General features: G+C 41.1%; 1 long non-coding RNA gene across 1 annotated transcript; it reads left to right on the top strand.

Moving 5' to 3' along the window:
- The first annotated feature begins 703 nt into the window (after positions 1-703).
- LOC111930813 (uncharacterized) lies at positions 704-23,604 on the top strand. Its single transcript, XR_002865317.2, has 2 exons — positions 704-793; positions 23,386-23,604. It is a non-coding gene; the product is annotated as an uncharacterized LOC111930813 (long non-coding RNA).
- The last annotated feature ends 724 nt before the right edge of the window (positions 23,605-24,328 follow it).

The raw sequence follows: 24,328 nt of genomic DNA, 5'->3' as shown, positions 1-24,328 counted from the left end.
AAATGGGTACCTCAGAAGGATATTGATGAGGGTAGTTTTCATACTTCAGTTTTACTGAAGATGCGTACTCCTTTTGTGCAAATTCTGAGCTGTTCAGTGCTTCCAAATGTCATAAACTCTGCAGGTAAAGTTGTTTTTTCCCCAGTGAACTCTGAGGACATGTGCTGCTGGTGGCCTCAAGCTTGGAGTGACTTTTGTTGGGTGGCTCTTGGTGAATAGAGCAAGTGACACTCAGATGCTGAAGGACTCCAGAGGGCAGGAGAGTGCCCTCACCAGTTTCTGACTCAATACATAAACCTACAATTAAATAAAACCCCAAAGCAGTAGGTTCTGGTCTCCTCAGCCCCAGCACAGGCCTGCACTCTGAGGTAGAACATGCAGCAGACTATTGTGTTAATTTTTTTTTTTTTTTTAAGGTCCAGGATTCCACCACAGCAAACCTGGTGAGTCACTCTGTCCAGGACCAGTAAAAATACAGCTCTTGCTCCAGGCTTGGTTTATTTACAGCACCAGGAGCAGTTATGTGAGCAAGGCAGGTCTCTGCCTGCTGGGCATGCAAGTCCCTCCAGCAAGAATGAAGATGTGTGACCCTCAAAGCTGTGCTTAGCAGTCAGGAGCACCATCCTGCAGCATTCCTGCTGAGGCACACTCAGCTGAAACACTCAAGCTATGGCACGGGGGAGTTGGGTTACACAGGGGAGCAGGCTGACTCTTTCCTAGCTGAGCATCTGCTGTGCCACAGCACAGGCAGAGAGAGTTGTCTGGGGGCTCCCTCTGACACGCTTCTGTGGAGGTAATGCTTGCTGAGAGTGTTGGAGTGTGCATCTGCTTCTCCTGGGGAGGGGAGAGAGGGTGTGTGGTTAACCACCTTAATGAGATGGAGTGTTTTACTTGGGAAAAAGTGCATACACTTGGCAATAAAATGGAGCTTTGACCAGACAGCTGTGACTTAAATCAACCAGCTTGAAGCCCACACTGCAGAGGGATGGGTGCTGTACCATAATGCTAGGGTATAAAAGCTTTTCTGTCGGTGGTGGTGGCTTTCATTACTTGGCTTCAAACAAGTGACTCAGGTAGGACATTGAAATTAACCACGGTTATTAAATATTTGGGGGAAATGAGTGTCATTCTTCAGCCAATAACAGCCTTCTGTTCCTGGGCTACCCAGCTGTGTCTTTAGCACTGTGCATGGCTTAGTGTGTACCACCAGGCACAGCATTGCCTCAAGCAACACTTGAATGCATCCTGATATTACTGAGGGTCAACAGGATAAGTGCTTTGGGAAGGCTGAGATGGTTTAAGACAAATACGGATGTTATTCAGTGTTTATTTAAAAGTGAAGGGCAGAGGAAAGAATGGAGATGGTGAATGCTGTTTTCTCTGCTCTACTACCCAAGGGGGATGTGCTATGCTCTGCTTTTGCTTACTGTCAATCCCACCGGCGTAAGAAAGGCAGGGAAACCTGAACTGGGAAAGCAGGAGTAGCACACAGATCCTGCCTCCACCGAGTGTGGCTGATGTGGCTTGCACCCCACGTCTGCAGCACACACCTCCTTTGCTTTCCATTTATGCAGTGTGTAAGTGCTGTGCAGCAGAGGGTGTTGTGTCTTTTAGGAGTGTAGGGATGTGTGTTTTGTGTCTCCAGTGTGGTGTGCACTTGGGGCATGCCAGGGGTTTGTGTCTCACATGTACATCACGAGTGGTTTGTGCTGTGCAAGAAGCGGTACCCCTGGGTGCCACTGCATTCCCCCCATAGCTGCCCTGCAGCCTGCCCCAGCACTGCCCAGCATGGCTGTTGTCATGGCCAGCTGCAGCTGTCTGGGGATGAAGTGCCCTGTTGGGGTGCCAGCCAGTCTGGCTGCTGTGCAACAGGATTCTGCCTGCAGTCCCACTGGGTTTTCAAGGCTGTAAGGGTTTTCTGTGTCCCACTTCCCCTCACAGCATAGCCCTGGCTCTGTGTGAGCTGAAGCCTTGTCAAGAGTGGCCTAACACTCCCCCTGCACATGGGAGCAGGTGTCTGTGGCTGCAAGAGGCACACATCAGAGACAGGTGTCTCTTCTCGCAGGTGAAGGTGCATGGCAGACTGCTCTCATGCAAGCACCTCCACAGGAGTGGAGAGATGCTGAAGGTGCAGGGGCTTGTCCAGCTGGGGTGGGACACAACTGTAGCTCCTGGAGCAAAGGCATCTGCTCTTCCTCCTCAGGGAAGCACATCTGCAAAAAACCTAAACCCAATAGAGGTTTAATAGAGGCATTTTTCATTGCAACAACCTGGGTTTATAACTCTAAGGGAGGGTCAGTCTGTCAGCCTGCTAGGGGAGAGGTCTTACAAGCATCTACACTAGACAGTGAGCCAAAAACTCAGTAAAGCTTGGGCTCTGGAGATGTTTTTTACTGTTTACCCTGTTTTCAGTTGCCCTAAACACAGAGGAACAGTGCAGGGAGTCAATAAGTGTTTGATTTCAGCCCACTCACCTTAGTGCCCCAACTCTTGATTTATACCGCCTCATCAGCTGGACCACAGTTGTTCTCTGGTTTTGCATTTCAACTTACCTGAAAGAAAACCATCATGTCATGCAGACAGTTAGAATTATTCATTTTTGATTTACAAAGCAGCTCCTTCAATCTGTTGCTAGCAATGTGTCCATAAAATACACTTTAACAACAAATAGACAAAGCAGGGACAAGGGGTGCTGTACATACCTCACAGCCAGACAAACCCCATGGTAGCAATTTCCTTCAAAGATCTTCCACTGTTTCACCATCCACCAGAAAAGGCTGATTCAGGCTGTTGGCCACGTGCAGAGGGGATTTCTTCAGCAAATTTCTTGCACAGAGCCTGTGGGCTCAGCTGCTGCCTGAAACAAGAAACACACAATAGAATAGCTGCAAAGATTTGACCCAACAGCTGCTTCATCTTCTGCACTGATTTAAAGCACCAGAGCCCTTTCTCAACCTGGCAATAAAGTCAGGCATTTATATATTTTTTTAACATGTACATAAATGATGTATCCATAGATATGTGTGTGTATTTATACACACACACACACACAGAGCTACATGTAAGTACATAAATATTTGAATATGTGAACATATATATTTATATCTATACAAGGGGGAAGATGGACATATACTTGACTAAAAAAGACACTTTGGGCAGCCAATTAACAGTCAAGACTTTATTATCCTGTTCAGCATGGGGTGCTATCCTGTGCACCTCACAGGCCCACCTAGTAAATTAAAATGCAACCTTTTGAAGTTTTAGCCTGTGTGACAAATGGCACGAGTGCAGCCTAGGGTACAGCAACCACCTGCCTGCCACTGAGGGCCAGTCAGAAACCCATTTCCACCTCAGCATCTGAAACTGTGCCTAGTATCTTTCTAAAGCCCCTATGTCACAATTTTTAAACAGTAACAAAGTGAGGTTGAGGGGGAAGCAACAGCAGGAGTAGGGAAAACTGCCTTTCCAGAGATATGATCGTTCCTGAAGTCAGACAAGAGGTTACCAGTCCCTGCTTTGGGGTGAGGATTCCAGGTGCCCATGAGGAGATGGCTTCTGCCACTCAGGTGAAACCCATCATTTCTTCCTGTGGTTTATCCTATTCCAATGTCTTCCTTCCCCTGCCTCAATCTTAGGAACTTAGCTCTTGATTAAGACACGAGCATTAGGTCAGCTCCTGTGCATTTGTAGCTGAAGTGTATTCAGCACTTACTGAAACAGTTACAGCCCTTTATATATATATATAAATATGTATAATGTTATATTTTTAGATAAATAATAATATGTCTATTGATATTTGTAGATATACATGAAAGATATAAAAGGTCTTTTATAAAAAGACCTGTACAAAAACATCTGGCATATCTAGGTGATCATCAGACACTGTCCCAACACCTCTGTCACCTGCAAATGGTGCAGAAACTTGTCACCAAAACTAAGGCAACTGAAAGCCCAGGCACAAATAGTGCAGTGTATGGTCAGACTCCAGGGCTGTGATGGTTGGCCTGTTCCTTGGAAGTGAAAGCCTAGGGTAAGTTACTCCACAACATATGTTTTTTTCAAGAGAGGAAAGCATTTGCAAAACTTGCAAGACGATTCTATAGCTGTAACAGGAGCTTGTACCGTACGTGCTTCTGATGGTGCCTTGTTACCTCATGCTCATGCTATAGAGCCCTCTCTGTTATCTGCAGAAAACTTGGTCTCACTGGGCATTTTCTGCACCACACTTTGCATTCCTCCTCCTTTCCCCAATCATCCTCTCCCAACAAAGGCTCTTTTTTCCAGGAGAATTAAGGAGCAAATTGTCGTATCTGTTCCAAGGGCAGAGTGTGTTGGGCTTACTTACTCTGTGAGGAGTATTGGCAGTCATGGGACTCCAACAGCTGGATCTGAGCATTTCCTTTAATTGAACAGGTTTGCAGTCTCTGTGCTGAAGCAATTCTCCACATCACACAAGCCTGCATACCAGAATAAAATGAAAATTTAAGAGTGCTGGCTAACAAGACCGAGAAGCTCATTGTTTAAACAAGAGGCTGATTGTCTGGGTGCTCGAGTGCCCCATTCCTCCAACATTAAACCCACACGAGGGACAGCAGCTTAATCCACAGCTTGCTGCCAGGTGGTATAGAAATTAATCTTCTACTTACCGGGGCTATTAGTTGCGGTGTTCATAAAGGTTTGCAACCCAATGAGGCGAGCGACTAAAATTTTCTCCTTGTCAGAGACAGGCATGGCAACGTGGTGATATGAAATGTCAGCCTCCAGGAGCCTCCCCTGTGGTGAGGAAAGTGTGGATGGTGTGTACCAGGGAGGGGAAGAGCATCCCAGCACCTTCTGTTTTAACACATGAGCCCCAGGCTGTCCAGCTGCACAGAAAATGTGTTGGAGCATGAGGGATGGACTGGGAAAGCCCAGGCTCACCAAGGACCTGAGCACAGGCCAGCATAACGTGCAGGGCTGAGCCAGTTTGGTGTTCATGAAGACAGGAAATATTTTTTTTCCCTCACATTTAACAACACCAAAACTCTCATTTCTAGTCTGACAAGCCCCCTGAGAGTACTGCACACACAACACAGAGACCCTCATTAGGTCTCCCAAAAGCTTAGGGACCTGCCTCAGATCTGCTTGCCAGGACATTTCACTCATCTTCCAAGCAGGGTATGAGAAGAGAGGAGGAAGAGAACTCCTGCCCTTTATTAGTCTTCTGCTCCCTTAAAATCCAAGGAGGAAAGGGAAAATACTCAGCTGCAAGCAGGTGATCAAAACAGGAGCCACATAAACATAAACATTTGGAAGGGTAAAGCCTCAGGAGTGTTTAGCATGATTGCTTCCAGTTTTCATCTGCTCACATTTCACTGCAGACGTAATTCGCTGCAAAGCACTGCCAAAGCTTTTCACAACACCAAGGCATGCTGAACTCCATGCAGATAATAATATTTACAAGTACTGCAGCTTTCCCCACATCCTTCCTTAATGTTTTCCCAGCAGCTTGCAGTCCCATCTGGCTTTGGCTGTTCTCACTGCTGTGTCAAAGACTTTCCTTGCCTCACAAGCTTGTGGTTGTGCCACAGGGAGGTGGCAGCCTCTTGCTTTGCCTGTGTGGTTGACCAACCCATCTTGCTGTGCAAATGGAAAAGCAAATGGTCAGGGCCAAGTGAAAGTTGGTTCTTTGCCATGTGTTTGTGCATGACTCTGACTTGGTGCCCAGGTATGTCTCTAGGGCATCCCAGGTTATTCCCTAATTCATAGAAATCTTTTGCAAAACAACAGATTTCCCCAAAGAGAAACACCACAGTCCCACTTTGCTCCATATATTCCTCCTGCTTGTGTCCCCACATGGCAACAATAAACAGTTTATGCACCAGCTTCTTCCATGTCTGCTTATCAAATGTTCAGCCAGACCAAATGATTATTTTCCCAGGGTTTAATTTGAAGTTCCAAATTTTGCAAAGCAAAAGAAGAATTGAAAAAATCTAAGACTGTAATGCAGTTTTTTTAGTGGATCCCATGAATAGCAGCAGAGTAAATGCACAGCTTGGACTTAAAAGAATTTGAATCCAAATTATTTTCGTTCCTCATCTGGCTTGCTTTTTAAAACATACAGCCAATAATTCCACAGCCTTTGTAAAACTCCTTTCTATAAATAACAATTTAGCATTGAAAGGAAATGTAAAGGGTTAGAGCTATGCACAGAGATTCACTCATCACCCACAAAAGGAGCTTCTGAGTGAGCAGAACACAAGCAGAAAAGTCAGTTTACCAAAAATGTGAAGAATTGAGCAAATAAGGTATTTAATTTATTCTTGTCCCATCCCATACTTTTACTTAATCTGGTATTAATTGCACCTGCAAGCACTGTCCCAGGATGAGTCCCTAGGCAACACAATCCCAGCAAAGAGCAGAAAGAAATCTGCATCCTTCATCCTTAGCTTTCACTAGATCCAGACTGGCACCTCCTGGAACCAAAGCTGGCAAGCTGACCCCAGGGTCCAGGTGGGGTCCTGCTAGTGGGAGCTGCAAGGCTGGCTCTGTTTAGCAAGACGGCTTTATCCCTGACCAATGCCGGATGGGATAAAGCATTCTCCTTCTCCTCATCCAACTTTATCTGAAGTACAAGGGTCCAAGAACCAAATCAACAGCCTCAGCTTTCCTGAGCTAGAGCCTCCATCTCAGCACTAACCACTGCTTTAAACCTTACAGAACTAATTTAAGTTCCTGCAGGTCTCAGCCCTCATCCTACCCATGAAGGGGTATGCCTCCACAACAAATGTATGTTTGAACCCTTCGGCTGACAGCCTTAAAGCTAGTTCCAATTCCACTCATAAACAAAGCTAGAATCAGCAGAATCTAGTCACAATCAGCAAGTGTCTTTCTGGCAAATGATGAGCAGAAATGTGTCTGCTAAAACTGGTCTTTACCTTGTAGCTGCAGATGTTTAAAGGTCCATGAGTTACACTACCTCAGCTACCTCTTTTTTTCTGAAACTCCTCTATTTCCCAGGTTTGGTACTAATCCTAAAATCATCAGCAGACAAGGGAGCAGCCTGTGCATGGGACAGCAACTGTCTGCCCTGAAACTGACTGACCAAGACTGGCATAATGTAGCAGACTTAGGACTAGCCTTCATCTGGAGCATCCAGAAAAAACACCACCCTGGGTCCTTACCAAGTGAAGAGAGATAGTCAATTGTCCATGACCATTTTTAAAGAATAAGGCAGCATTTAGCAATTCCAACACTAGCTGTAGCTTTTCAAACTTTAGGATGTTTTACTAATGTCTATCTGAAACAAGTGCTTAAATTCCAAGCTTAGTATCATCCCCACACAGCAGCCACAAAAGTGCTGCTCTTTCTGTTCCTCTTGGCTGAAGAGATGGGAAATGATGCTCAGCTCTGCTGTCCCATCTCCCTGTAATTAATGTGAGCTGTTAATAATGAGGCTTCTCCTTTTCTCAAATCAGACAAGCAAACCTTGAACTCTAGACTTAACCTTAGCAAAAGCAATTAACAAGCATCAATGATTATTTCTTCATAAAAGGATGTATTATATTAAAACAGTACCAGTGTTCACACAACTAGACACCTCAAACCTTCTCTTTAAAGCTAATTTGAATTGTTAGTATTACAACACTCAAATTATAGTTACAAACATGCAATTATGTCCCAGACCATTGCTCAAAGTCTTAATTTACAATAAAGCCAGCACAGACTCCCAGCTTGAAACAGCAGTCATCTTAAGAGGGCACCCTTTCCGCCTTGATGAACCACCTTCTAATTGTACTTTCCAATGTTTTTCAGCACTATTTTAATAAACATTTACTACCTGAGGTATGATAAGAGAGTCTTTGTAGTAACAGCCCATGGAAACAGTATTGTTTCCATTTGAGAGGGTACCAATATTTCTCTTATATATCTTACTGTAGGTTGGGGCTGTAACATCATTACAATCTGTTTTCTCCTAAAAATGTTTGTTGCTCAGCATGAGAAAATCATTCTATTTGATACTGAACTTTCAAGTAAAGTATATTTGTGTTTAATAAACATTGAGAAGTTAAATAAATTGTCTTTCTATGCACCATGAATATAAAAAAATTACAGCCAGGTCCATTGTCTGGTAAAAGACAGTCACCTCTGCCACCTCATTTGTGTTGAAACCCATAACTTATTTGTTTCCCACCAGTGATTTCCTACTCTTCATACCTAAAACCTACTTTCTAGGAGCACTTTAAAATACTTATACATTTCCACCAGTCCTAGATGTCCTTCCTACAGTCCTAGATGAGCCTTGTGCTACTCTGAGCAGAAGGAAATGAGGGTGGAAGTGTGTGTGTGGTTTACATTATATATTATATATGGTTTACCATATATATTATATATGGTGACAGTTTTTATGATAAAAACCCCAAACCAACCCACACTAAAATTAGCTGGTCACAGGCTTTGTGCAGTCATTGCTATTGAATACAAGTGGTCAGAGGAGTATTTGCTTTACACAGGCAGCATTTTTCACCCTGTGGTTAAAACACTGACTGCTGCAGGCACCACAACCTCGGAGAAATACTTTGAGCCAAATTCTGCCCTTTCAGAAATCCTTTTCCACAGCCATGAAAGTTTTGTGGCCATCTGTTCTGCACAAACCCAGTTTGGTGGGTACACCACCTCAGCAGCCTGGAAGTCCCAGCCTGGTGAGCATCTCCATCATCATTTGAGAGCCATTATAAGATTTTTTTCTTTCAATCTTATACAGCTCTCACACTGGCACCTCTGGCCCCATCTTCTAAAATATGCCTTGAAAATGGGAATTCCTGCCCTCACTTGCTTGGTCCACACGGGATGAGTTCAGCAGAGCTTTTCACTGAGTTCCCTGTTCCCAACACAGAGCCTCCCCTTCTTTTTAAATCAATTTTGAAAGTGCAACAACATCTGCCACGAAAGCTGTCCTCTACCAAGGACAAATTGTAAAAGCATCTCAAATTGGTACCTTTATATTCAAAAGGAACAAGGAACACTAAATGGCCCATAAGCCAGCATCTATCCAAAGACGTAAGGACATCTGCCACTAACTCACTTAGGGACACTGCAACACATCACACAGGGACCAAGGGCATTAGGGGCCCATGAGGCAAAGCCTGGGAGCACTGATGAGCTGGTCCAATCACCTCCCCGCAGCTCAGCTCCTGGTCTGTAACTTGGAGCCCTGCTCTTGGGATGGGTATTCATGTGTTGGACTTTCAGGCTGCAAGATCATAAGAAAGAAAAAAACAAAAATGCATTTTCGCATTTTTTTAAATTTTTAAATGAATTTTTTTTTAAAAAAATTAAATTTATTTTGCATCTTTTTAAAGACTTGGTATTTCTTCTTCCAGTTGCTCTCCATTTCAGAATATTCTTTATGTCCTTCATCAGTCTTGTACTTGGTTACAGATGGAAAATATTAGCTCTGGTTTACAAAACATGGCCCCGTTTCCTGTAACACAGCACAGGTTGGACAAATCTGTCATTTGAGTACTGTGTCTATTCTGTGGCCAATTCTGTAATCTACAAGCAATGTGATCCTAAACGAGGAATCTCATGTTAGCAGCCAAGATTGGAAAATCCCTGTTTAGTGTGATTGCTGCCAAAACTATCTCACTTGCTAAGGACAAGCTAATTTTCAATCCGCAGTTTAGAAGCTGTTGCTTTTCCTCTTCTTTTTATTGTTTTTTAAAAAATAAATAAATTAAACATAGCTAATTTCTTAAGATGAAAGAAATGCACAATTTTAAAAAATGCAAAATGGATTTAGAAGAGAGTTTAGGGTATATGAAAAATACCCCATTGTCTACTAAAAAAAAATTCTATTTTTGAATATAACTTAAATGCAACTTGAACAAGTGCTATTTTGCAAATCGAAGAATTGCCATTCAGAACAAACAGCAACAAGACTGTTGTGTACAAATAAGAGAAGAAGAACAAAGAAGCAAATAAAAAGAATTGTTATATGATAGAGATAGGAGATAAATCAAGGATGATGTAGATATAGCTGTAAATGAGAACTTGACATCATTTTGCAAGATGGATCAAGGCAATATAAATAATGGCAATGGGGATATGAGATTATCAAAACTAAGCTGGAAGCAAAGCTCAAGAAATTTAATATATCCAGGTTGGCAGGCACAGAGATGAATGGCAGAAGAAGCTACGTTAATTATTAATGATAAGCTTTCCAGTTCATGGATACTTCTAGCTGATAAAAAAGAAAAAGCCACTACACAAGTGTCAACAGTATCCTTAAGTAAGTATGCTTCAACTCAGTATTTAGGAAAGGGGAATTTCATCTGGAATATGATGAAGAGTCACAAAAACCCCATCTTGATGCAGAACTGGCCTCATTTACTATCACATGCACTTCTTTTCAGTGTTAGAATTCTTCCTTCTAATTACCTTTTAAATGCTTTTTCTGTAGTTTCCTACATGAAGTGATTCTTTCTGTTTTAAGAAAGTTGAGATGGGTAGTTGTGGGGTTTTCATTTTGTTTGAGGTTTTTTTTTTAAAGCTTAATATTAGTAATGTTAATTTCTTTTGCCTTTTCACTCCTTAAAAACATTTAAATTCATACACATTATAGCATCTCACACTATGCCAGCCCGCTCAAGGGGCTGATGGTTTATCTTAGGACATGGGTGGCAAAATAGGAGAAGGAGGTTGCAATGTCAGAGCAATCCATGTCTGGAACAGTTTCTCACAGAGAGATGTCTGAGCAAGACTCAAGGTTGTAAGGGTGAGCTTGGTAAGGTTAGGAGAGGGGCTGGCCCACATTTCCCGTGCAGAGAACCATGATTTTCCATGTGCTACTGACGTGGCAATCCAGGTGCTTTTGTCAGTGTCTGCCCTTCACCATCTGCAAAGTGAAGGGTTGTCTTGGTCCTTCCAAATTTGACAATGCAACACTCAGAAGAAATTTCAGCTTTAATTCCCCAAACTGCTTCAGCTCATGACTTTTTTATTTTTTATTCAGCACACTCAATTACAGTAAAATCCCTCTTAGCAGGAATATGCTGCTATTGTTGGACTCAGTTATGTGATTGTCCAGCATCTCTCTGCATCTGTGGCCCCTCATTTTTGTGTGGCACAGTCTGGTCCAGACTCTAGGCATCACTCCCACTGGGAAACACCAGTTCTGAAAGCCTCAGGGAAATTTGTCTGGCCTCCCAAAGAGCTTCTCTCATCCCAAGCATCATCTCTAGCAGAGTGCAGGAGCTAATAATATACTTCTGCTTCTGTAATATAGCATTTCCTCCTCTTTAACTTTTACTGGTTCCATTTCCAGCTGCTCCTTTGCCTTTGCCACATGACCAAGTGTCAAAAGAAGACATAAATCAGCTTATGGCATTCATTGAACGGTGAAATTGGTGCCTTCTCCTCTTCTGAGGGACTGGAATCTCAAATGCAGCTTCTAAATATACTTTAAAATTTAATTATTTTAGTTAACATTTAAAAGATTTTTTCAAGAGACAAGACAAACACATCTGTTCTTGGAGAAGTCTTGTACTGAGATTTCCTCAAGAAAGTCACAGCCACGGGCTGGCACAAGAAGGACAAAGCCACAGTTCCAAACCAGGGATGTGCTGGCAACCACAGTCTTGGCCACAACAACCAAAACCCTTCCCTGGTGCTGCTGTGCTCATGCAAACATGCTTGCTGGAGAGCTGGAGCTTCCTGCAATTTCTTCCTTCAATTGCTATTAGTAACAAAACATGAAATATCAGTGTTAGTGTTTATGGCTTCTTAATAAAGATGCAGAAACTGCACATTAAAAATTAACAGTGTATGATTATGAATGTATGATATGTGAATTATTCTTATCAAACTGACAAAAAGTTTGTCTCTGAATATTTACATTAAAATGCTCTGTCGAGATAGTTTCCTGAAATATTTTCTCAGCAATGGTGATTAGGTTTCAAGTATTACATGGAAATAATGAACAATTATTAAGGGGAAGCAAAATACAGCTAAATATTTTTTTTAATTCAGTTGCTAATTTAGAACAACTGAAATTTAAGCTGCTTGCATTAATATAGGAAATACTAACAGGAGTAACTATTTGCTCTCTGCTAGCACCCTGTCTTTCGTTTCGCATGGATGATAATCCAGGCTGCTTTTGCCTTAGGAGCCAGGAGTTATATTTCCCACTGACCTTCCACAGAGCCTTCCAAAAATAGGGAACTGGGAAAGGGATGGCACCAAGCACCCATGGTGTGCTGATGGCACTTCCTGCTTTGCACCAAGGATACAGAGGATTTCAGCTTTCATTTTCTTACTTTTCCACCATTTCTCTACAAAGATGACCATGAGAACACTAATTAACTGAAGTCAAATGCATTTTTTTCCCTTTTGCTGTTAAATGACTTATTTTAAATTTCTCTTCTAAAGAAATAATTTTAATATACTGCCACAAACACTCGTGAATGGCATTTTGGAGCTGTCAGCTGATGGAGTCTTCTTTTTAGTTATTTGCTTCCTCAGGGTACATACAAAATTTTTTCCATGTGATGACTTAAAATCTGATGACATTCATAGAATGCACAAAGTGTAAAAATGTAGTGATCTATATACTGCAGTTTTCCTGCCCTTTGAAGAAATACAGAGTGAACACCTACACAGCAAGGCCAGGACACAATAAACTAATATTTAATATAAAAACTTGTGTGGTATCCCCCCTTTTAGAGTTCCTTTCAGATAGAAGATGAGTAGAAAGACAGACAAGTTGTTCACTTTTAAGATGACTTTTAACCTCTACTACTTGTTTTCAGTTCTTGGCCAAAAGACCAAATGGCACCACACTTTTGTTTTTAGAAGAACAAAAATCTCCAAATAGTTCCCTGTTACAATTCTTGAAAAGCAAAAGCCTTTCTCATGGAATACAGCAATAAATCAATCTTGTCAAGTGACACTAGTTCACAAAGTTATCAATATCTACTTTTAGGAATGAAAAAATGTGTCAAGATCTTTGACAGCACATTTTCCATTTATCACACATTGTTTTATCACATCTTTTACAAGTCTCAAAATAAGCTTTTTTGCTAATGCACAACAGACTTTTTTCAGGAGAAAACATTAAATGTTTTAATTGTTTGGAATTTCATACCCTGTGCAGGTGTGAAAGGCTCCTCTAAGTGGTGTACATTTCAGTGGTAAAACACCACTAATTATCTCAGCATAAATTACACTTTTCCCTTATTCTTAAAAAAAACCTAAAACAAACCCCTAACATACACAGTCCTGCAGAAGTTTTATGTAGCATTGCCAGTTTTATATGGTGAATTTCATATTCTTATTCCCACAAAGGACTCTTCACAAGCAATTTTATTCAGAGAGCTGCTGTGTTAAGACATTTTCAGATTAGAGACCCATTCCACCCCAAATATAATGGATTTACATAAGATAACCATTAAGAGCATGAAAATAAGATTCAAGGCTCTAATAACTACTCAGAAGTGATAGTTCAGCTCCAGCACAGCAGTCTGTGGGAAATCTAGTTTTCTAAATCCTCATCAAAGTGTGCTTATATCTTACCCTACAGACTCACACAATGAAGTCTTGAACAATGCTGAAATCATCCCCACTTCAGGTTGACTGGGCACAACAGATGAGCTACCTAAAAGAAACCTTGCCTGGAGACTGGGAGGCACATTCCCATCCCAATTTGGGGGGGAAACATTTTTACTCTGCTGCACATCACAGAATTCCTAGTGCTGAATTTACATTATTACAGTGATGGATTTCCCTGCAGAGGTGTACACCAATCCACAGTTGATAAGCATTTAGACCCCCGTGTAAAGAAAAATAATGTTCTGAATACTGTTCTAAATGCCACCCAAGGATAGAGGAGTTGAAATGGTAACTTGGTGTGGGAGCTTTACCAAGAACCCCACAAGTGCCACAACGTGAACAAGGGGAGATGTCTTTGCACTGAAAAGCCACAAACAGAAGAGCTGACAAGAGATGATTCCCTGGGGCTCACTTGAGCATTGTCTCTGTTCACTCTTTGCAAATGCAGATATCAGAGTTCCCTTTGTTAATGTCATGGTGGCAGTAGGTGACAGCAGGTATTTATTATTGCTACACCAGGCTTTTTTTGTGTTCATAAGCAAAAATATCAGATAAGCATGATGTATAGCACTTTTTAACCCCCCTACCCTCTCACCCCGAACTGTGAGCACAGAATATTGTAAAGATCTAGAGGCTCAAGCTCATTTAATATATAATATGCTATATAACATAGCCAGTTTCCATCCTGTTCATCTACTCCAAAGAAAATGTTTGAAACTTTTTATTTTATGGAGGAATTGAAATGAAAGAATTTTCATTTTTTTTCCTCAAATACTCATTATATAACAAATATTTTGGGTAACTGAAGCCATAGTTTGGACATGTAGGTACAAGATCAGAAAAGCTAAGGCAGAGATGGAATAGGACTTGCCAAGAGTAACAAGAAGGGATTCTATAAGTACGTAGGTCAGAAGGGAAAGGCTAAGGAGGGTGTACAGGATGGGAAGAGAGAAATACTGACAGCAGATATGGGGAAGGCTGAGTACTCAATGAATTCTTTGCCTCAGTCTTCACTGGCAGTCAGGCTTCTCAGTCTCTCAGGGGATTCTGCCCCCCTACTCTGCCCTCCTGCAACCCCACCTGGAGAAAGAGGTGGACCTGTTATGTCTAGAGGAGAGCCACCAAGGTGACCAGAGGGTTGGAGCACTGCTGATATGAAACTGGGCTGAAGCTGTTCAGCCCGGAGAAGATACAGCTCCAGGGAGACCTCGTTGTGGCCTTCCAGTACTTAAAGGGAGCTTATGAAAGAAAGGAAGAGCAGCTGTTACATGGGGAAATAGTGACAAGACAAAGGGGAATGTTTTTAAACTGAAAGAGGGCAGATTTTAGGAAGAAGCTCTTTACTGTGAGGGTGGTGAGATACTGGAAGACATTGCCCAGAGAAGTTGTGGGTGCCCCATTCCTGGAAGTGTTCAAGACCAGCCAGGAGAGGGCTTTGAGCAGCCTGGTCTAGTGGAAGGTGTTCCTGACCAGGGGGTTGGAATGAGATGATTTTTAAGGTCCCTTCCAACCCAAATTGTTCTGTGATTTTCCTTTCAAGTTCCCCTAAAACTATTGCTACTTTTGGGGGTATATGGAATAAAAGTTTTTCTATCATTCATGGAAATTATTTCTTTTCTGCCTCAATCAGCTTATGTGAGTTACCAATGTACAAGTTTTTCCAATAAAAATATATATGCTGAATACCAGCTGTCTCTCAATTCTACCAAGCAAGAGGTGTTGATTAGACACAGGGCTAAAGGTACCAGCCTGGGTGAGCAACAGAGGCTGTCAGCAGGAAAAAAGTATTAAAAAGATGACAAGAAAGGCCTGGTTCTTTGCTAATTTGTTTACAAGAACATGCATAGATTCCTGTTATAGATAAATTTGCATTTAAATTGCTATTTAGCAATTTACTTCCTTGCCGAGCATTTATCAAAATTTTACATAAACCTTCTTCTTGTTCTGAGGAAAAAAACACAAAAACTAAAAAAATATTTTTGTAACATTTTGGCAAAGCAATTTTCTGCATTTTCCTGAGACTTTTTGGACAAGGATTGTACCAATTCCTGTTATCCAGACGTGGAAAGAATTGGTATCAAGTTGCATATAAACATCGGGGCTCACAAAGATATTTTAAGGTAATGAAAAAGTACCTTACCTGAAAAAAGTTGCATAGTTTTTATTGAGTATGCAGAGCTAACAGAAGTCCAGCTCCTGTCCACCCAGTAGGAATGATTCCACCAACATAAGTCACCTTTTCAATTTCCCAAGGTTGGTGCAATAACCTGAGTTTCCATCACCATATTATGCTTTCACAGAGTTTCATCAACTTTTGTCTCCCCGTTACAGTATTATAAAAACAGTTGCCAATACTGACATCATTTTTAAAAAAGGTCATTATTTTGCATAAATAGGTGCAGCACTTAAGATAACTCCACAATGACAGAGTGGGTTCAGACCAGATTTTCTTCCAGGCCTTCTCAAGCCCTGGAGCACCACACTGGGCCAAGCCCTGCCCTGCACCTCCAGCCATGGATTCAGCACATCGGTCCTGGAGCCGGGGACCTCGCAAGCTGCAAACCATCACGATCTGTCAGCAACGTCCACAAATCTCACAGACATCTGTGGCTTATCAAGCCAGCAGCATTTTTCCTACATTAATCTCCACTAGGCCTGCCCCAGCTTTCATTTCAAAAGACTTGGCATGGTATCTTAAAAAAAAAAATCAAAAAAAAATAAAAACCCACCAAAAAATTTCTAAAATTGCTCAATTTCTTGAGATGCAGCTGGTTAGGAGCACTGCCTTTGAAATGTGAGCACATTGCAGAGATGTGGACATGCTCATTGCAGGCAGCTTGCAGCACAGGGGACAGCACTAATGCCTGCAAAAGGCTTTTAGAAACTGCTTTTGGGGGAGTTTGGGGAGTGCTTTAAGTAGCTGCTGTGCTGGGCAGTTCATCTGGGCGCAGTGCACTTGTGTTGAACACCCTCCAGCAGCCATTGGTTCTCCCAGCAGCTCTCAAAAACCTGCTGGAGGGCTGCAGCACCCTCCTGCTGGCCATGATGGTGTTCTCCAGCACTGGCTTTGCAGATAGTGGCCAGGTTGAGGCAACAGCCTTCACTGCTGATGTGATGGTCACCCAGGAAACTGCTCCACCACATTGCACATGTCCAGCTTGGACCCCTCACCACACTGGTCATCCTCCTTCCCACAAATTGAAGGATCTCTTATAACCTTTTCATAAAAATCTTAGGGCACAAGCAGTAATTAACATTCATTTTCTTTGCACAGCCAAGAAATATTAGCACAACAAAAGCCCAGCCACCAGTGTTTCAGTTTACCTGAGCATGCCTTTCAATGCTCCTATAGAGTGCAGGTGGGGCAGGCAAATTGTCATCTTTATAGGTCTGAAAGCACAGGAGTAGGGGTGGCTGTGCTCCACACAGATGAAAAAAAAAAAAAAGGACTAATGGTGTTTATAGTTACAGCCCATTTTCAGCTCCAGCTGTCTCAAAGCAGAGTGACATAAAACACGTAAGTTCATTGTATTTCACAAGAGGATATCCATATCCTTTCATATCACATTAAAAATGTCAAAATATCTTTCTGTTCAGTGTGTGCATGCCAGGAAAATGTCGAGCAGCATTTTCAGTACTGAGCACGTGGTGCTCATCACCAGACCAACTCTTCTCTGCCATGAACATCCCAAACTGAGTTATCAACTCAGATATCCTTCCTTCTACAGCAGAGTGATGCATTTAAAGGCGGAAAACTTAACACTTCCCAAGTCAAGAGAATGTTAAAAATTTAATTTCTATTTTCTCCAGAAATTCAGCTAAGCAAGTTCATTGTTAGCATTTTCAAGAAAAAGAACTGGTTGCTCCCTTGCTTCTTTACAGTGGTCTATATATATTCTAGGAAAGACTTATTGCATTGTGAATTTGAAATTACTCACTTGAAGAAGCTTAGGAACGGCTTTCAATATCCCTGAATGTCCAATGGCTCCGTTAAATGGATGGGGCACCAAGATGCTTGAGTCTTCATGTAGGGAGGGAAAATTGTGACTAAAAGTAAAATCTTTTCAAATGAAACGTCACAGTCAATTAATCTTAGTCCTGAAGAAGCTGAGAATTTATAGCTCACCTACTATCTTGAGGTAAGGTTGTAGTTAGAAGATGTTGGAGTCCCATCAACTTTGACATAGGACGTTGTTACATTCAGAGACCAGGAATTTAATAAAAACAGGATTTCATAAAGAGGACTGCCAGGAACACCTATCCAGTGTCTCAGGGAAACTCTGGTCCTGCCTTACTAATCTTTAGCAGTCACAAAATAAAACTCCACACCAATTAACTGATGAGGAATCCAAAAAAATTCTTTCTGCCAGTCACATTTCTTTAAAAATGAGATTTTTTAATGTAACCAATGCGATAAAGACTCAAAAAGACATGAACTCTCATACATCTACCTCTACAGAGTTTGGAATGTCTCATCACTGGGTGACTTTTACAAAGCAGAAGAATGCCTGGGGACACTGGGATGAGTGTCCCAGGGATCACAGAACCATTTAGGTTGGAAAAGACCCCTAAGATAATGAAGTCCAACCTTTGACTCATCACCACCTTGTCAACTAGACACTAAATGCCACATCCAGTGGCATTGAACACCTCCAGGGATGGTGATTCCACCACCTACCTGGAGAGTCCATTCCAATGCCAGACAACCCATGAAGAAATTCCATAATGTGTGTCAGGATCACACATTATTCTCCAAGCTCCATACTGCAAACCTGGGTTTTCAGATCTAATGTTAATTCTTATATTTCACTTTCCATCACAAGAAAAAGAAGATATTTCTTAATTAAAGATGTTTTCCCCCTCAGCTAAGTTGGTAATTCTCCAGAGATAAACCCCAACAGACATCTTAACCTTAAGAGAAAAATTTGAAAGAAATACACCAAAGTCAGTACAGTTACATTAATACAAACACTAACCTCAACATTTTCACTCCACTTTTAAAGTTTTCCTTTCTCTGATCTACTGTAAATCTCTTTGGTGATATGGAGATCCATCTCTCCATGTCCAGATTTCCAGCCTGTAGTGGAAATTTAATACTAGCCTGTATCTATAGACAAAACACCACTGAGGCCACTTTTACAATTCCAGGGACAAACCCTTGAACAATCAATCATTTTTCTGGCTTCATCTTTAAAGGAAGTTTGGAACATCAAAGAACATACAATTTCCTATTTAATGTGAAGCAAAAAGCATCTCCAAAGGAAGACACTTGACTGTTCTTATCTGAAAGATAAGATTTTTCTTTATCTTTAAGTGTTGCCCCCATGCTACCTCATCTTGACCTGTTTCTTTATCTCAAGTACTGTTATTCCTAATGTTTTGGTCAACTAGAGATGAGACAGCCTTCTTATTTTAAATAGTCTTATCCATGCAAAAAGGGGAACATTGCTTGTCTTGTCCTTGTTGCAATCAATTTATAGAAACACAGAATTTGCTGAGTTGGAAGGGACCCAGCAGAATCATCATGTCCAACTCTTGGCCCTGGTCAGGACACCCTGAGAATCCCACCATGTGTCCCAGAACATTGTCCAAATGCTTCTTGAACTCTGTCAGGCTAGTGCTGTGACGACTTCCCTGGGGAGCCTGTCCCACTGCCCAAACACCCTCAGGATGAAGAACCTGTTCCTGATATCCTGCCTGAACATTCCCTGACCATTTCATGACATTTCCTCAGGTTCCTTTGTATATACACACATATTGTATACATAAAATACATATTTGGATGATGCATTAGTTAGATTTTATTTCATCAAGTTCTCATGAAATTTGAGCATTTCAAGCTGAAATGGTATTGAGCGCTCAGGGCTTAACAGCCTTCCATTTACCAGCAGCTTCTGTCTCCCAGCGCTCAGACCCCTGAGGCCTAGTGTGGCTTTTCAGTTTTCCTTGGCTCTGGATCTACCTGCCACCAGCTAAACCACAGAAAAACAGAACACATTTAATTTACATCTCATCTGTTCTCAGGCTTGGGTTTAAGTCATGTTTTTAGGAGCTCTGCTTCTAGTTTGAAGTAGCTTTTGCATATAAGTCAGAAGGATTGTTAAGCTGTTAGGCTCGTGCTTCCCCCAGGTTTCAATTGAAATTATGGCAGTTTTGGGTGTAATACAAGTGTTTGCTTCCCTTTAATTAAGGCATTAATTAATTAAGACATTCTCCTTAATGCCTCTTTGCAGTCCAGTCATGGCCTGGTTTGGAAGGGACCTTAAAGATCATGTAGCTCCAAAGCCCTGTTGTGGGAAGAGACACCTTCCACTAGACCAGATTTCTCAGAGCCTCATCCAACCTGACCTTGAGCACTTCCAGGGATGGGGCACCCTCAGCCAGCTTCTCTGGGCACTGTCTCACCACTCTCACAGCAAGGAATTTCTTTCTTGTATCTAAACTAAGCCTGCTCTCTTTCAGCTGAAGTCGTTAGCCCTTCTCCTGTCACTACAGCCTCAAGTCTATAATTTTTCTGCTTTTATTTTTTGTGTCTACTATGTGTCGCATCCTTTTTTTCACTAAACCTTTTATTCTATTAAAACCAGTGAAGAACACTTTCACTGCTGGCTGCTTCCCACCCCAAACAGTTCTCTTTCCCCAAATCCTAGTGCAAGAGACAGGGTATACCCAGCACGACCAAGAACACTGTGGGTCAACTTCAAAGCAGGCTCCTATTGACACACTAATTCGCTGTCACCTCAGAGATCCCATGTGCCAATTTCTTCAATAAGTAGGCTCTGCCAGCAAAGAGGTGAAATTATTGTTTTAATATTAGCCTTCCTTTTATCTTTGAAAAGGAGCATTTGTTTTGGCACTATCAAGACAAACCTTAATAAACTGACTGGCAAACAGTGTGTTTAGCAATGAAAATGATACCCGGACAGGGATTATAATGTAAGCAATAAAAGGGAATAGAAAGATTTAGGAAAGGATGTGATTTATAATGACTTTAAGGAGGATAAGCTTCTACATCTGTGATTGCTTGATTCTATAATAATTTAATTGATTATCAGAGCTAGCAGGTTTATTTTTTCATGTGAATAAAAGCTGTTTTACTTCAGCTTTTTTTGCGTTTATTTTACAGCCTATATTAACATGGGTATTTTTTCATAAATCTTGGCTCCATCATGTTGTACTCATTCCATAGGCTTAGAAACCTAAATTAACTGGGGCTGGGGGAGGGAGCTAGGAAAGCTTGTGGTTACACCTGTTGTTCTGCATAGTAGTGGAGGGGTTTTTTGGGATTTTAGATGAAAAACAGTATCGCTCTGCACTGACTCACCATCCTTTTCTTTATTCTCTGCTGACAGGTCCCCCAGAAATTACCACTCTCCCCTTCAGTCTGGTTTTCAGCCATGCTGACAAATTCAACACAAACCCAAACAATTCTGGGAGGCACCTGAAGCCATCCAATGTACATTTTTTGCACCCCACTGAGGGCAGTAGGTACTGCTTCAGTACCTACTAAGTACTTCAGTACCTATCAAGCTAGTAACTCCCCCTCCATGTCTTTTCTGAAACAAGTTAGGGGTGGTTGTTATTTATTTCTCTATAAACTAATCATCTTCTCACCAACTCAAAATTCAGGGAAGTTTTTATGTACTGGTAAACATATACATTTTTTTAAACAGGTACAGAAACTCAAAGTGCTGCTCTTATTGGGTTGCTTTTATACTGTGTTTTTAACTCACATTTACAAAAAAGGTGGGATTTGACAATATTTTAATAGAAATCCTATATTTTATAGAATATATTATTGATAGTTATTTGCTTACAGGGTGCAGGAGTGAGCATACCCTGAGCTGTACCTGCTTGTGAATATTAGGCACCTGTCTGAGGCTTTCAAGGAAATTTTTAGCTTTTGTATACTCCCCCAACCTCATTCAACATTTGGGGATGGATGCAATATATCAGAACAGTTATGTTTGGACTTTATGATCTTTAAGGTCTTTTCCAATCTAAATGACTACATGACTCTATAAAGATTTGAGGTTCCTGAAGGTACCAGTCAAGAAAAGACAAAACAAATCCTGGGACAGCTCCTAGGGAAGAGGCAGAAACAGGGAAAAGCTCAATAGCTTTAAGCAAAAATAGTAGAAGAAAGAATTTTCTGTCACTCAAACAAAAAAAAAAATCAAACAAACAAACAAACAAAAAACCCAAAAAACCCCAAAAAACACTACCAGAAAGCTTTTAAATCTAAACAGCAATGACATTTTGAAGAACCGACATTTAAAAGCTCTTACCTCTTTTTACAAAAATTAAATTCTTCATAGCACAGCATTTGATTGAAAATCAGGTTACACTACATCAATCCTGTTCACTTCCTAGCTGGAATTTCCAACTAAGATTTTAATAAATTTCTTATTCTCTTATGAAGTTTCAATAAAAATTCAGTGTAGTTTCTCCACAGAAGGCCCTAGAAGCTAAAAACTGACTGAAATTTACCTCATTTGATTCAAGTGGCTGTGTAAGAGTGGACACATTTTGGGAAAAAAATAGCATAAAAATCAAAGTCTACTTGTAGATGGTAAACTTTGTCTAAGCAGCAAGCAGAGCAGATATCCTAAATGAGAAAGTAAAATAAAGGAAAAATTTCAGGTCATAAGGGTTCGAATTTCACCGTGAATGTAAGAAAGCCTAAATATCTAAGCCTAAAAATTATTTCTGTGACATTTGTACATGCAGACCAGCCTTTATATCTATCAGCATTTAACAGAATAATTAAATACACTCTTAAAATGCAAGATAAAACAAATGCTTAGTTTTCTCTCCCAAAAAATCTTTCAACAATTATTGTTCCATTTCAAAGGAAAGCAAGTAAAACTTTACTTTTGGAGCATGCATTTGATGTGCATATATGCAAAACATTTGCTTTTATCAGAACTGTTGGAGAAGAAAAAAAAAAAAAGATCAGCTTTTAGCTGGTCACTGCAGTGGATATTTTTAAGGGATTAAACACCAAATTAAAATGAATGCCCCGGTTGTGCAGCTCAGAGGGGAATCTGGCCCTTTGAAGCTCAGTAGAGATTTTTCATATTTGGTCTGTACTGGACACGTGTAGATCACCTTGCTTCTGGCCCAAGGCAGACCTGTATTTTTAGCCTCCTGCAGTGCCAGTTTTACCTTTCAACACTTGATGGAGCAGTTTCCCTGGATTTCCGTTTTGCCTGGCTCCTGCTCCAACCTACTTTCCTTCTACCTCAATACATCGGGAGCATTTCCTACCAGCCGGGAGCTGTGAAAAATCAACGGCCCAAGCTGAGGATTGTGGAAAAGCATCCTACCAAGTGTAACATTACACAGAAAAAAAGAAAGTCAGTAGCTTAACATTCAATTCCTTACATTCATATTGCTAATTTTAAAAAAAATGCTGCAATCCTCAGTTGGTTAAGTGAAGCCATTACAATATATTCTGACACAAGGAGAATTAAAAAGTGTTTGGATGATTCCCTCAGGCACACAGTGCAATTCTTGGGGTGTTCTGTGCAAGGTCAGGGGTTGGACTTAATCCTGATGGGTCCCTTCCAACTCAGCCTATTCTGTGATTAAGCAGGGATTTGGAGAACAGGCCTTAGGGCTTTGTTCTGGAACATCTTCCAGAAAATAAATTGGCTGGCTGGCAGGCAGTATCAGGTATGGCCAGCATCCTCCAAAGGAGACTAAAGTTTCCTCTTGTCTCAGTGTAAGACCAGACCTCAGCATGGGTTTCCCTGCTTGTGTCAACATTGTCAAAAATCTGCTTCTCTTTCACAGAAGACTTCATAGAACAAAAAAGAAAATAAAAACCCCAAAGCTATACAGACAGCCAAAGGAATGGGCCAAACTGACTCGGACACCTCATGCTTACCTTACGAATAAGCTCTCCACTTCATTAAAGATACACTGTTACAAGCTAACATAGAAATAAGGATACAGGACATTGTTCTGAAGGCTTTAAAAATCCTCTGTAATAAATATACTGGCAAAATACAACTTCAGCAGCAGCAGTTCAGTATCTGGCTTGCTTACTAATCCTTTAATCTTGTCTGCTGCAACCAAGCTGAGAGTGCCAACAAATGCCATGCTGTAAAAGGTGGGTATTCTCACATACTTCCCTATGCTTTGCATGATTAGAGCTTAATTCTATTAATCACAAACTTCCTGAATGAAAATGGTGTTTGGGCAAATTGTCAAGATTTCATGATGACATTTGGGAATTGTAGTCTTTGGCTGAGAAGCATCCTTTTAAGCATAACAGAAATCAAAGTTGCTTCCTCCCTTTTCTGTTTGCAAATTTCAGCAGTTTCCCTTTGTGAAAAGTGATTCTTGCTCTGTATTTTTAATCTAAGATTTTGTACAGTCCTAATGATAAAAGATGATAGAGATAGGGCATGGGTGAGCCCCAGCTTGCAACCAAGCAGTCCAAGAACTGGGGACACACGCATACAAGACTGCAGACTGCTCAGTGAGTTCTATTTTAAAGAAAGCTGCTGCAAGTTTCTCATAGTCTTGAGAGACTAGTCTAAAGAGAAAGACATCCTAAGAACAGACTACTGTCAGTTCACACCTCAGTGGTCAAGCCAAAACTTCTTGTAAGAAGTTCTTATAAGGTCTCCACTGGAGTAGACACTCAAAAGGTAGTCAGGGACAAAAAAAAACCCAAAAAAACAAAAGCAGCAGATCCTGAACAAACAAATATCAAGAAAACCTACCAAAC

Source organism: Cyanistes caeruleus, chromosome 6, assembly GCF_971803275.1.
Source record: "Cyanistes caeruleus chromosome 6, bCyaCae1.hap1.1, whole genome shotgun sequence".
Taxonomy (NCBI): Eukaryota; Metazoa; Chordata; class Aves; order Passeriformes; family Paridae; genus Cyanistes; species Cyanistes caeruleus.
The sequence above is the reverse complement of the archived record's forward strand: the minus strand, read 5'-3'. Positions and strand labels throughout refer to the sequence as shown.